This window comes from Labrus bergylta, chromosome 20 (assembly GCF_963930695.1).
Source record: "Labrus bergylta chromosome 20, fLabBer1.1, whole genome shotgun sequence".
NCBI lineage: Eukaryota > Metazoa > Chordata > Actinopteri > Labriformes > Labridae > Labrus > Labrus bergylta.
Window position 1 is genome coordinate 15,108,920 of NC_089214.1, and position 15,127 is coordinate 15,124,046.

The 15,127-nt window shown below is 39.1% G+C and overlaps 1 long non-coding RNA gene across 1 annotated transcript; it reads left to right on the forward strand.

Annotated features, from left to right (window-relative positions):
- Positions 1–1,358: 1,358 nt before the first annotated feature.
- LOC109986585 (uncharacterized) lies at positions 1,359–2,445 on the forward strand. Its single transcript, XR_002278075.3, has 3 exons — positions 1,359–1,516; positions 1,587–1,639; positions 2,208–2,445. It is a non-coding gene; the product is annotated as an uncharacterized lncRNA (long non-coding RNA).
- Positions 2,446–15,127: the final 12,682 nt, after the last annotated feature.

Below are 15,127 nucleotides of genomic sequence, written 5' to 3' on the forward strand. Positions count from 1 at the left end.
ATTATCACTTGAGTTAAAGTACTGGAGTACTTGCTTTTAGACACATAGGCTATGTTGTTACCATTTCTGAATCAGTTACTTTTTTCTAGGAAAAACATGAAGAGCAGAAACAAACAATTTCAGGGTGAAATGAGGAACTGGTGTGTTTACTGGGAGCTCCAGCACCAGGAAGCCATGCCCAGTCTCTGGAAACACGTGGAGAAACCACACACAGCACAGGGGGAAAAGCCAAAATACCTAATGAATATTTCCAAAATGACCACAAAAGTATCGTATCACTTTTTAAAAAAAGTCTCATATCACTATTTTATTTCACAACACCTCAGTGCAGTCTAGAATACATGGGTGTACATTTCGCTACATTATGTTTATTTAGATAACACTTTTTAAGCCCACATCCCACAGATGTACAGCTCCAAAATAAAGGGAACCATAAAAGGAACAACCACAAAACACCTGATGAGCAGGGAAAAGGTCCTCCAGGCTTTTCAACTGATTCTGAAATTTCTTCCAGAAGGAATTAGCATCTTGGAAATTCCTGGCAGCAAACAGACTCTATGTCTGTGCCCATAGGCAAACAGTGAGAGCACCAACACCACCAGTCCGCCCCAGCTCTAGCTGGCCCGGGCTCCTTGTCCTCACCCCCGCCGACAGGCTGGTCTTGTGTGTCTGCCGCAGCAGCCGCAGCAGCCACAGCAGCCGAGGTAAAAGACCGGCCTGTCGGCAGCAGCTGCCTCGCCGCTATATTGCGGCTCGTATAGATAGCCACGAACATGTGATTCGAGCACAAGACCTTCAAAATCCCCTTCATCCATATCAGTTTGAAGTTGAAACATACTTTCGTTCTTCTTAACTTTCTCCACAGAGCCTGTTAGCATAGCTTCCAAGCAAGATGGCGGACGTTGAGTTTGGATTCTGGGAGTGAGTTCCCACTGATCTGTGATACGTCTGTAGCTTCAGTGGGTCCCCCTTAAACGGAACTCGGAAACTTGGACCACTCGAGCAGCACATGAATGCAGCATAAGACAATTCTAGCCGTCATCGGGCGAGAAGCAGGGCACACTGTGGACGGGTTGCAAGTCAGTCAAAGTGCTGACCCAGAGATGGAGAACCATTCACACTCCTACACCGACGGACAATTTGGAGTGACCACTTAACTTAACAAAGCATGTTTTTAACCTGAGGGAGGAATACCCTTAAATAACCCATACATGTGTGATAGGTGAGCGCTCTGTCAGTTTGCCCCATCCCCCTCATCACACTAATCAGGAAGGGAATGAGCAGCAGCTGTTCCTAGTTAGTGGCTCCTCAAAGGTAGCTGTGTGGCTTGGGGAGTTTCTTGGCCTGCTTTCCCTTTTCCTGGTACTCCAAACTGCATTGTGTCTGCAGTTAGTCCTGAGACTGCTAAAAAGAGCATCGCCTTCATGTGATACTGGCTAGTGCTGCATGATGTGTAGTGAGGTGTGTGAGTGTTGGACATTCTCATGGGCCTTGTCTGGCTCTCAAAAGCTTCCAGGTAAGCATTGTCTGTTTGTAGATGTAAATGCTCACATATGTAAAATATTAATGTATGTCTTCTGTAATAGGAACCAAGGACATGGTGTGGGTGTGCATCACCATTTAGCTGTGCTGTACAAAGGTAATGCAACGTAGCTCTTTTGGTGCTTCTCCTTTGACTCAAGATGTTTTCATTCATTTCTGTTTAGTTTTTATTAATATTTTAGTTATTTTGCTTCATTAGGAGGAGCTCGGTTGCCACTGCTGTTTTTTTTTTTTTCTTTTAGTTAGTTTACTTCACGTAAATCAATTTACCTTACTTTGCTGTTTTTGTTTGCTCTGCTCATATTCAGCTTAGGTTTTGATTTAAAGTGGTTTTTTTTTTTTTTTTTAATGAATGGTTTTGCTTATTTTTGTTTATTATTTTTGACATTGTTCATTTCTCTTTGTTTCTGTTTTTGGGTATAAAGCGGTTTGAGTCATGGTGTGTAACTTAATTGTAAAGAAGGATTTTTGTCTGTTCTTTTGAACCAAACATGTGGACAAAGGATGTTATTATAGTGGCAGTCGATTGATACTTAGTAGGGGTATAGTTGGGTTGCCACACCTTACAGGAGGTGGTCACTGGGTGGAGGTTCTCTGTTCTTTGTGTTGCTTTTTGTTGCATGTGATTTTGCTGTGTCCTAACCTCTATGTTGTTTGTTTTGCAGTGAGCATGAGCAATCTAATCTTGTGAACACTGGTGGTGGTGAAGCAATTTCCCCCTCCTGTGTGTTCCTTGGGCACCCTTCCCCCCCTTTGCTGGTAATATTAATCAAGTACTGTTTCTTTAAATATTTTGCAATAACGAGATCTCTACTTTTTAACCTGGCCTCTTTTGCAGCTGTTATATTTTGAATAATTATCCTGGTACATTTGAATAAAAACATTCCTCTTATGCAACTTGAAGCTCACTTCTCTGCCCCATTCTTTTAGTTAAACAGACTTGTGTATTTAGGGACGTTCTCTGGGTTAAATTTTGAGTGGCGTTGTCAGGCACCTGTAACATAGGGGTGTTCTTAGCCGCTGGGTTACACATGCACGGTGACAAAGTGCCATCTCCGAGGCTGCAGCTGGGACTGAAATCAGAATCTTAGAGGCGACAGAGCTAACCACCGCACCGCCACTCTGTCTGCATCATTTTACAGAATTACTTTAAATTGTATTTAAAACTTATATTCTATTGTATCTATAATTCATCCAAATCCCTCAATAAAACTGAACAAATAAATTCCTACCCTATTTGGCTTCTGGCTCAATGAAAAATAAAAGTTTTAAAAAGATGTACTTTTCTACTTTCTATTCCACCGTTCAAACTTCTTCACCGTCAGCATAGACACATTGTGCCACATTATGACAGACTACATCAGTCGGGTTGCTGTGGTGTTTAATACTTTCCCAGCTCCATGGCAACCATTTCAGCTTCTGTTTTGCGTCCTGTGTTTGTCTGCGCTTCTTTTGTGTCTTGTCATTTTTTATTTTATTTTTCTGGCTCTGTCATTTATTGTCTGACTCTCAGTCTACAACATTGCTGAATATATTACAAAGACAAATTATCCAAATTTTCTTGTTCCAATTTTCTGCAGGTTTCTATGAATACTGATAACTTTTTCATCAAACCTGGCCCACCCTGCACAAAACTGATGCCAGAAAAATCAGTTTCCATATGTTGAGGTGTTTTTTTTTAAACATTTATTCTAAATATGATCAGTGATGGTTGGATGAGGCTCATTTTCCGTGATGCAGCTGAGACTTCATCAGTGAATATGTCGTCTTATTCTGACCTTCATTTGTGATGTTTTCTGCCTCACACAGGCTGTTTAATGGAACATTGGCTGCATTTACATGGACACAAATAATAGGAATAAAATTGCTTCATGTAAACACATCAATCAAAACAGACTGATCTGATCAGACTCATTGGGAAAGAAATTTCATTAGGATCGAGAGGGGTGGTTTATGCTGACCGTCGTTCAGATCAGGAGCCATGTACACGTTCCATCTGATCATGTCTGCCTGACTGGGATAAAATCCTTACTGTGCACGTCTGCCCCACAAGAAGTGACTCCTCCATATACCTCTCCATAGGGTGCAGAACTTCACGAATGGTTGCCATGTCGTTCAAAAGTTTTGTCTCCACTCTTGCTCGGTGAACTCCATGAGGACGACCCTCTCCGAGTCTCGGGATTATATTTGTGTTTTAAGTAGCCTATAAATGTATTTTATTAATCTCTTTCATAGGTACGATTTTATAAAAAAAAAATATTACATTGCGGTAAAAAAGAGTCCACTTTGGAGCGATATTTAGTGCCTTTCCCAGCGAGCTACAATAACATCTTTGTTATCAACATATTCATTGTAAACTGTAAATTCATATGTGGACAGACTTTTTTAAGGTCAAGGGCGAAAAGAAAAAAAAGGGCACATACAGCGCGTTCTCGCCACTGAAGAGGGCACTAAGTTCCGCGTCTTTTCGAGCCCACTTTAGACATGTTTATATGTTATACAAATGGCACATTATATAGCCTCAAAACAGACTAACTAGACAGACTACTGAAGTTAGGATCAGCATCCACAAGAACTGTGTAGATTGTATGAAGGAAATAAATACCTAGGGGGTCTGGGGGAGGACATACTCAATTAAGTAGATGCCATTTCCTGTATTCTATGTGCATTTTAACACTTTAGCGTGGCACTTTAGCCAGTGTTTTTCAACAACTGGGCCACGAGGGTTAGGGGGTTGCATGAACACGCACGGCATAATCCCATCATTTTATTTAGCGTCCATGTAAACGGTGAAATCGGAATGATTCAGATTGAAGAAATTGTGCATGTAAACGTAGCCACAGAGACTTCAGCTTGCTTAAAAAAAAAAGAAAAGGCTTGCATCTCGGAAAGCTCTTGTGATTAACTGGGACATCATTGGACTTATATTGAAAAGGCAATAAAAAGAAATGAATGATGGAATGAATATCCTTGTTAAAATATATTTCTTCGTTCTAAAAACTGACAGTTACCTCCTTTTTTAAATATAGAAATGTTGTATTTTGTCTTGTATTACCTCTAAAGCTTTGATTTATGTTGTCTGTAAAATAACAGCTGATCAAAGACGGCTTGTTACAGAAGCGTTTCACGAGTCAATGAATAATTATTCATATATTATGTCCATAAAAGTTTAACAGGTCAGTAATGTCACACTTCATAAAGTGACCTTAAACGTTCACCACTTACTTTGAAGGCTAATGTGAGCTACCTTCAGCCATAAGCATGCATTGCTTCAGGCAACGTCCTTCATAAAAATGCAGCCTGAAAAGAACACCTGAAAAAGAAGTTATGATGAGCATTATCTAAAAGATAAGACAGTACATTATTATTTTTATAAATTGTATTAATGCAAGATGAAAAAAAACACCAACAACAAACTAAGAAAATGACAAACAAGCTCACAAAGAAACAATGAAAAAGACACAACATTAGTTAGCATTAAGTTTTAGGACAAACTCATGTGTCTGTGTGTGAGTGTGAGTGTGTGTGTATCATAGTAGTTCTCCTGAGTTGCAGTCTTGTGTGCAGGTGGGAGGTGAGGTGGGAAGAACGAGTAAAAAATGTAAATAAATGTAATTTAATAATAATAATAAACTAATTATACAGTATATACACACACACACACACCACACACCACACACCACACACACCACACACCACACACCACACACCACACACCACACACCACACACCACACCACACACCACACACACACACACACGAAAAGAGGATGGGGAAGTGAACTTGTGTGCTATTACGCTCAGGATCAAACAAAGTAAAGGTTATGTATCTTTGAAATGTTTCACGATCACAAAAATTAAAATAAAAAATAACCCAAAGACGTTCAAACGAGTTGGAGTACAAAAGCAGTTTTACTGACAATTCAGGTGCAATACACGAATCACCCAAAAGGCTCAAGCAAACAAATCCAAAGGAGTAGGCAAAGGCAGGCAAATTCATTCACCAGAAAAAAAACACACTGAGGACGAGGCAACAGGGAATTCAACGAACTGGCAACAAGAGGGAGGATACTCTGAGCTTTACAACACTGACAATCAGGGCGGGGCTGACACAAGGCAGGAGACATGGGGAGCAGGATCTTGAAGACAGAGGCAACAGTAAGTACCAAAATAAAACCTGGGAATGACAATAATGGAAAAAACCAGTCAGCAACGAAGAAAATCAGTCAGCATTATGTGCTGTCACTTTAAGATAGTGATGTTTACATTGCAGGCTTCATGGTTAAATAGGGTTAAAAAATATAATAATGAAAAGCAGTTTTATTGATCTTAAATACATTTTCTAGTGTCCTTAGAACAACCATAACTAATTGTCCATGTGTTCACACAAGGACAGTTAATTATTGAATGCAAATGTGACACTCCATGTTTAATTATAACCCGTATTTTATGAGATAATGAACATTTAAATAAGTAAACAGGTTTTTGCAATGGAAACGGTGTAAATGATTGAGATAAATCATTGCTAATAATGTAAATCCCTTTCAGCCTGTTGTGTTGTTATGTAGCATGTCGAACTATAATACGATTATTTACCCAGGCTATATTTGTCTGTTATGTCTTGAACAGAAATACTGCAACGAGCTCGAACGTCAATCCAATCATCTGGTACAGCTGTATAATCATATTTATTGCTGGTTTATTTATAATTAGCCTGTAATTCAAATATGCAACACATTGGCTATTCAAGTAAATATATGCATTTCAGTGAGCTTTGAACCTTACATTAGAGGGATAAGACTGCCATATTTGGAGTATATTACACTCAAAGTTGCAGGAAAAGTTGTTTATCTGTGCTGCAGTGTTGCTTTTGGTTTCGACAAAGCAATGTAAATGTGACCAGTGGGGTTATGTGGGAGATATTGGTTTTTAAGCCTGACCTCATGTGGTCTCACAAGACTGTCACTGTTGTCAAATCTTTATGAAATATTCAACACAAAAGGTCACACACCTCAAGAATTCATACGGTGTCACTTGTCACATTTCAGTCAGGGAGGATTTTTCAGTATAGTTTGAAAACATAGTCAATGAAGCACTCCTATAAATGTGACGAAATGTACCAATCAGCAGCAAAAAAAATAACCATAGTACTGGTTTTATTTATAAAGCATGCTCAATTCTGATGGATTAAACTTTAATTATCAACCGATATGTTGCAGCCAAGATCAAAACAACCCGTCCACAGCCAGTCTGGCTTTCTTCACACTGCCAGACAGAGCACAATTAGGACCCTATCCCCCATTAGATTTCAAAGGTATGCATGTGCTATATATGTCTGCTCAAAAATATCTAAAGTGTATTGGGATCTTGGATAGTTAAAAGATGATCTCACCGGAGATTCCACCACAGTTAGAAATATTTCACTTCTCTATTTCACTTCAGCTTTTAAAGTTGGATCATTTCTCCAAAATCAAACAAACAAAATAACAGGTAAGCAGAAGGAACACAGTGAATATGTCAATGTATTTATTTTGTTTTTGGTTCACACCAAAATAATCCTTTCACATGTGGTAATCTTGACTTTATAATAAGTTATCGACATTTGGTGGCATTTTAGACTTTGAGTGCATATTCATGTATTTCCGCCATCAGGGCAAGAAGGTATCCTGCTAATTATTGTCCTTTCCATGGAGGCCTAACATGACTTATTCCTGATTGGCTCCATAAGACCAGTTATGAATAAGCATTGCTCTATTTCGACAAATCAAATACCCAAGTTTGCTGCATGACAATTTCTAGCGACTGCATATTCTTCTTATTGGTTACCCATGAGCCCCAACACAACCCAATTAAAAGCTTGCTCTGGCTCCAATCCAGGCCCCACTTTGGCCCGCTTACACAAAAAGAACATGAATAAAAAGGTTCAATCATCCACTGAATATTACTGCAAAGTTTGCTTTGTGACTTCTCTGTACTTATAGGATAGCAACTTTTTTCTCTATGTATCAAATCACAGTATTTGGAAGTGGCTACTTTTTGACAGAAGCTGTGTATGCTTGCTTTAAAATGTGACTGATTTAACACCAGGAAGCTTTTACAAAGTTTTTATCTATTTGGTTTTAATACCCTTGAAAGTTTCCAAATAAACTCTGTGGATACACATGAATGTGTCTATAAGTTCAGAATGTTCTGTGAAACACTGTGTTTTCTCCGACAAAAAAATGATGGAGTTGATTCAGGTGTCTTGAGTTTTATGAAGCCATATAATTGCAAATATTGCGTTTTTACAGTTCTATGCAAGTTCCGGTCAAGCGTTTAACACAAATCTTCCATTTTCAATAAAACTCATTAGAAAGAACAGAATTTCAAGGTAACTCCCATAAAATAAAGAAGCGAGAAAATGGGACTGTTTACTTCCCCGAGTCAACAGAATAACTGGCAAGGCCTGACATAAATTCAGAGGGAACATAAAGTGTTTTCCATTTCATTTTCAAGGAACAAACGACAGAATGCCTTGAGTCGATGCACTCAGAGTAATACGAGGCAGAGCAGGGGGAGTAAGTCAACAGAAACTCATTTCAAAGGGTGACAAATCTAGCCTTCCGCCAGAGTGATACATAAGAGACTGTTGTTATTACACAGCCTTGTTTGGACACAGGGTGACAGTGTCATTATTTACTTCAATGATGATACAGTAGATAGAAAGTGGAAAATCATATATTACAGGTGATTCTTAACTACTAATGGCCGGACGAGGCTGACGTTGAGTCTAAATGTCCATCTTTAAAACTCACTGGGAGCTTAAGTAACAAGGGTGAATGTTTCTTTACTGCTCTGGACTTAATTTACTCTGCAATTACTCAGGGTGCTTCATAGCCAAAAGCAAGAACATCAAAGAAAGGTAGCTTCCCTTATTGCTATGGGATATGAGTAACATTTGGTGAAGTCAGATGGTGCTTTTATTTAGCCAATGTGGCTCCTCACATTTCTCCCTTAGTTTCTTCGAGGGAGAGATAAAAAATGGACGGTTGTTGACAATAGAAGGGGTTCAACGGTCACTTAGAAAACAGAGTTTGTTCCTCATCCTGTCCAAGGCACATTTAAGGGAATGTAAGAAGTCTACAATATGTTTTATTAAGCCGATGTGATACTATGAATTATGTATTTGCGCAATTATTTTCCTGACTCAATGAAAATATCAATATACTGTTTATGTGCAGGTTTGTGACGTTATGTTGTTTTCTGTTCTCTTATGTGTTTACCTTTACAAAGCAATGAATTGCAAACTTCTAAATGTACAATATAATGTACACCTGCATATTTTTTTGGTTGAAAAGAAATAAAACAACAATAAATAAATAAATAAATCAACAATGCATGCTGGGTAAACTTGCAGAGGCTGCATATTATTATTTGATTTCTGCCCACCCTTCAAGGTGATTTAAAGAATATTTTTGGGACTTTCTGGCTTTTTTTTTTTTTTTGGAGAGACATGAGAGTGGAGTTAAAAATCTGTCTTTATTGGCCATGTATGCTTTCACACACAAGGAATTTGTCTCATCGGTAACTGTGCTCTCAATGTACAAAAGTTATAACATTACATTAACATCATATAGACAAAATCACTGAAATATACAAGGCTAAATAAGACAGTTATGTAATAGATTCTTCTAAAAAAAACTGTGGCGATCTAGCTCAACTGGCTGGGAGCTGTGCAATAATACACTTTACACCAGTGTTAAGTGTTGTCTCATTTCCACTTGTCTAACAAAGATGTGGGAACTTTATGATATTGAAGTCGGCAAACGATAAACCACTTTCTGGTTCCATCTTTCATGTTTGTGCAAAATAATTCTGCATTTCCTGGTGCATGTGATGAAGCCTTTGAAACGGAAACAGCCTTGTCGTCTCAATTTGATTTATTTGGTCTTGAAATGCAGATTTGAAGGGATGTTGCCCACGAAATGAGACACAGCACAGCGAGGGGAAGCTTTTTCTCTTCAACATGTTCACACACACAGAGAGATAACTGCTGCACACATAAACAAATCTTGGCTATTTATTCCAGGCATGTCAAAACAGCCAGTGAGATTTCCAAAGCAGATAAAGATCGAGCCTGGCTGCATGAATATCCCACTGATGTGCACAGATTGCTATCTGAGGCTAAGTGCTTACAAATGGGGGAAATGTCTCTGAATGTTGCTGCAGTGCATCAGAATTAAGTCTTTCTGGCGGAAATGTCCATAGATACACATATAGAAAAAATCCTAATTGCATCAACTTGAATCAAAGATCGGAAACATCATACAATGACTCATCAAATACAGTGATAGAAGTCATTACTTTTTAATTTACGTAGGATATCTCATCAGTGATCTGACTGGAGTTTTTAAAGTATGAGACAGAGACAGCACATGAAGCTCGATCAGAAAAAAGCTCTATTCTGATCTATTATTAGGACTGATTTATAACAGATATACAGCTTGGCTGACTGGAGACACTGAACTGCCTCAACATGATCAGTAAATCCTTCTTTTGTGACGATGGCTATTCCAAAAGTATCCCCCGATTTCCCAGCAGGACAAACCTCCCAGGATATTGATGATGTGAAATGTCAAGAAATAAACTAGGTCAAAAGGAATATTCATGCAAACTAATTAATATAAATTGTTGGTTAGGACAAAAGTAGATTTTGGCAAAAAGCAAGAAGTGTTTTGTAACTGTAATATTTGCCCGGCAATGCAAATTTGCACATCATTGCGGGTTTAAAAAAAATCCAACACGCTAGAAATGTGAGTGACACAACGTCTTGAATTCCGCTACATTTTTAGATTATCCTGATGTCATGAGATTGCAAACCTGGCAAAGCCACAAAGCTACGTTTTACAAATCTGAACGAAAATCAGTTTATTTCACATTTATACGGTTGTAAGTTGCATCAGTTTTGTTACTTGCTGACCAATGACACAGTCCAGCAACAAGCACAAGTAAATAGGCGCTTTACTGCTAAAACACAGCGCAGGTTGTTTGTTGCCATCGAAGAAATCCTCGCTCCTCGCTTAGCTGAGCCTGACCCTGCTAATGAGACTTAAAACTGGGCGATGGTCAGTCTCAGATTGCTCGATGTAGGCATTAAGTTATACCACACATCGTGTCTGGAAATGTTGTAATATTAATCAAGCTGTGCACACCTCCGGGGGATGTTTGAAACCCAGACTTGACAGTATTTATTTTGCCGATATATGTGGAGGGTACTATTTATTTGAAGGTACTTTGAGCAACTTTTCATTTGTTACATTCTTGGCAGACCCCTGTGAACACTGAGACATGTCTTATCTCTTTGCCAAACTTGTCCTGTAAATGCTTAAGTACTGTTTGCTGATGAAAACATCTTACCCTGCATTCTTTTTAACATTCAGTCTTATCACCACAAGTTCATTAACAGCATGCTGTTCATTTAACTTGTTTAACACCAACTCATTAGCAGTGCTGAAAGGCTTTATGAATACTCATAAAGAAAAAGCCAATGGGGCTGATGGTCTTGTTTGCTTCTGTAAGTTATTTAGAGGGATCAGAATTTATTTCAGTCCATTTCTTAACTAGTTAAAAACTCCACACGGGAGCTTTAAACCAGCTCATACAAACACAGATGATGCTGAGTCATCATGCATGGTGAATAAATCCTTATTGCTTTAGGCCTGAACAACCTAAACAACATGAAGAGAAGATCATGGTATATCTTCACTCATTTGATAAAGTAACAATAGTTAACTATTGAACAATTGGTTTGATCAGGAAAAAACAGCCTAGAAATCTAAGTAACTTCAACAAATGAGACCATGACAATGTCACCAAGGAGATTGTCGGTGAGCGATCGTAGCCCTGGTTTTGTCCTGAAAATCTGCTCCCGACGGGCCGTATAACTTTCTGGCATGTTTAAAATGTGGGTTGTATGACAAAATACTCTCAAACAGTGACGGCAGAGCCACGAGACGATTTCAAAACTTCAGGGCTATTTTCCTTATTGCGCCTGTTCAAACTGGTAGAGATCGTCTGTAATCACCTTGGCAACAGCAGGCATGCTTGTTTGATGCGTCTTCTCCCCTCTTTTGGTAAAAGGCATGAACGAAAGAAATGTTGGATGGAAATGGCTGCAGACCTCCAGCTTCCAGGGAAAAATAGTTATAGTTTAGTTTGATGGTTAGCTTGTGTTTGTTGGTGATACAGAGTGAGTTTGCTTGTGTGAGAGTGAGAGCCAGGGCATTTTTGACCATGTCCCTATTTGAACTGTGCAAATGAGACAACTGAAATACACATACACAATACTTCAACTTCCAGTTGAAGTTTTTAAAGGACACTTTATTGACAAGGACAATGTTCTGACCCCATTCAACACAAACAGTGTGAGCTCATAATTTGTGAGATTTGATTTTTGTGTCATAAACAAGTCACTTGTACAGTTTGAGATGACTGTTCACCACATTTTTCCAATCATACAGCGTATGCACGGTAGTGTTCTAGTACTCTAAATCTGTTTTGGTCTCAAGACCGGTCTCGGGACCACTTTCTGAAGGTCTCGCTCTCGTCTTGGAATCAAAGCATTTTTACTCGGTCTTGTCTCGCTCTCAGACCGGACAGACTCCAGATTTTAAATCAAGACCGGTCAAGACTAGATTAGAAGGAAAAAGCCTCTTCCTAAAAGAAAGAATAATTTCAATTCAGTTGTAGTTTAATTTGTATCCTTCGGTTACGGCTACAACCTTCAATGTGTTACAGTCTAAGTGAGTGACACGCCTGCTGCACACAAGATGATGATTTTTCAGTGATATGTAAGGTCTTGGTCTCGAGTAGGTCTCTACCCCTACATGTCTTGAATTTGTCTCCGTCTCGGACCACTCTGGTCTCGTTTATGTCTTGGTCCCGGTTAGGGTGGTCACTAACACACAGCTTAAGAAAGACAGCTATTGCATGAAAATGTGTACAGAATGAAATGCAAATCTGCAGTAAAAACATAACATTACAAAAAAAACATTAAAATAAAAAACGTAAAATTACAGTTATATGAATATAGTTACACTTCATACCAAATATAAAGATTATCAACACAAATGAACAAGACCTAATGAAGGCTTTTTCTTCTTCTACAGTACTCCAACTCCCACTCTCTCCCTTTCTTTCCCTCACACACACACACACACACACACACACATACTGTACACACGCAGATACATACTCAGTTGCACACTAAGCAGTCAGAAGAAGCACTACTGCAGACCCTAAAGCGATGTTAGAAGTCAAGACAGGGTAGAGGGTGCATGTAGCTCTAATCCTCCAATTAATTCTCATTCCCCACAAGTGGAGGACCCCAGAGAGCTTCTCGACACTTCTATTAAAAAGTAAAAATGAAACACAGCATGAAGGTGAAGCAAGAGAGATCTCTTTCTTCTGCCCATCTCCATGGAGAGAAAACTTTTACAACATCTTTTGGCAAAAAGGATAAAAAATATATATATTTTTTTTTCTTCTATTCCACCTCTGCACATGGGAAAAAGAGTTAGACTAGATTACATCTATTATGACCAGTACGAAGAATTACACAAATAAAGTGCAGTGTGTCAAAACTTGTGTCCCAGTTGTTTGGTTTATGCAAAAACTGTCACGAACACATTCAGGAAACACACGCTGACTTATGACAAAATGAGTTTTTGAAATGTGCAGCAGTTCTTGCAGCAAGAAATGAGATCAATTGCATGATACCCGTGAGCCCTGTCTCATGAATGTTATAGTTCAGTGAAGTGGCAATTAAACAGAAGTTGTCTGGAAAGAGGAACAAGTCTTTCACCAGTTTGACCAAAGTTGCAACTGACATTTGTTGTCTCACATCCAGCCTAACCCAACATAAATAAACTCACAAAAGTGACCCATATCTCTTTAATGTATTGAATGGGGTTTTTTTGACAGGGTGCATGACATTCTTCAGTTGAATGGCATGAGACTTTGGACTCTTCAAGACCATCATAAACTGAAATAATTTCCAATGATTAGTTCAGGTAGAATGCAACACTTTTTTCCCCATGTGAGCCTCAATCACTTTAAACAGATGAGAGGAAAACAGACAAGAACCAAGTGGCAACCTCCGCTGTTGAAAATGAAGCCAATCTAGAAGATGAAGCCAACATCCAGCAGTTTGTCTAGGGTCTGCTTGAGGCTTGCTGCAGAATCACAGTAAGTAACATAAACACCCCATTTTAAAAAAAATACTGTTTTCGGGCGCTGGTGAGGCAGTGGTTAGTGCGCGTGTCCCATGTATGGAGGCTATAGCCTTCCATGTGAGCGGCCCAGGTTCAAATCCCGCCTGTGGCTCCTTTCCTGCATGTCATTCCCTGATTTCCAACTCTATCCACTGTCCTAGCTCTACATTAAAAAAGGCACAAAAAGCCCCAAAATAAATCTTAAAAAAAAAAAAAAAAGCCTGTTTTCAAGGCAGACATTAAAATGTTTACAGCCTGGTACATAAAAAATAGGTCTTATTAGCCCATGTCTAGCTTGGCACACACATGGTGGGGGGTTGATTACTCATCCGTTTTGATTTTATGAAGGATAAGCGTTACTCAAAATAAGGCGCCAAGCTGACTTGATTGATGGACAGGTTGTTGTCAACTGATTTGTGCAGAGGCTTAAAACTGTTGTTAGGTTTGACTGAAAGTCGACAGAATGGCGATAGCCGCCAATGGGCGAAAGAGAGCCCCTCCAAATCCCCCTGCAGTAACAGATGGGTGACGTCACTCAGGCTTCCCCCATGAATATGTACAGTCAATGATAAAAAACAGAAATGGTGCTCGGCATAAGTTACTCTTTAAGTAGCAAACCAATCAGATTCTGCCACAACCTCTCTCAACCAATCCTGCGGCTGTCAAACTTTAACATCTCTTCCCTCTCTTCCACAGTCAGTCTGTCATTTCAGTGCGTTTGCTGTAACCCTCCATTCCAGCTCAGCAGAGTTCAGATACAGCCTCAGAAGCCCATCTCACATCCTGCATTCTTCTATCACCAGTGTCCAGACTCCATTCGGAGCCCCCCCTACTGTCGGCTTCACTACCCCTCCAAGTACATATCATCATGACGTCTAATAGCCCTAAGATTTTACATATTTATCTTTTCCTAAACTGTTCAATAAATAACTGTAAAATCTGAATTCAGTATTTCCTGATTCAAATACAAAGATCTTCAAGTAAGGAACATTGTACATTGAACATTACCCTGTTTTGGTTCAAATCTACTTGTGCCTTCATGAAGAAATAAGCATCAGTAAAGAAACTCCTCATCCCAATGCTCTTACACACTTGTGATAATTTACATAACCTATCCCATGTCCCTTATTTGCCACCGCAACCAAAACAGCATTGCCACCTTCAACAGGCCCATGTTAACGCTTTACTGGTATATTGCTTACACCAGTAAATAGGACACAGCCCAAAAAAACGTATTAAAAGTGTGTCTTATATGTCAAATTTTACAGGAAGTATTAGGGAGACATAGTGCTTGTTCCTTCAATATTACATTGCCAAAAATCAATTAAACTACTC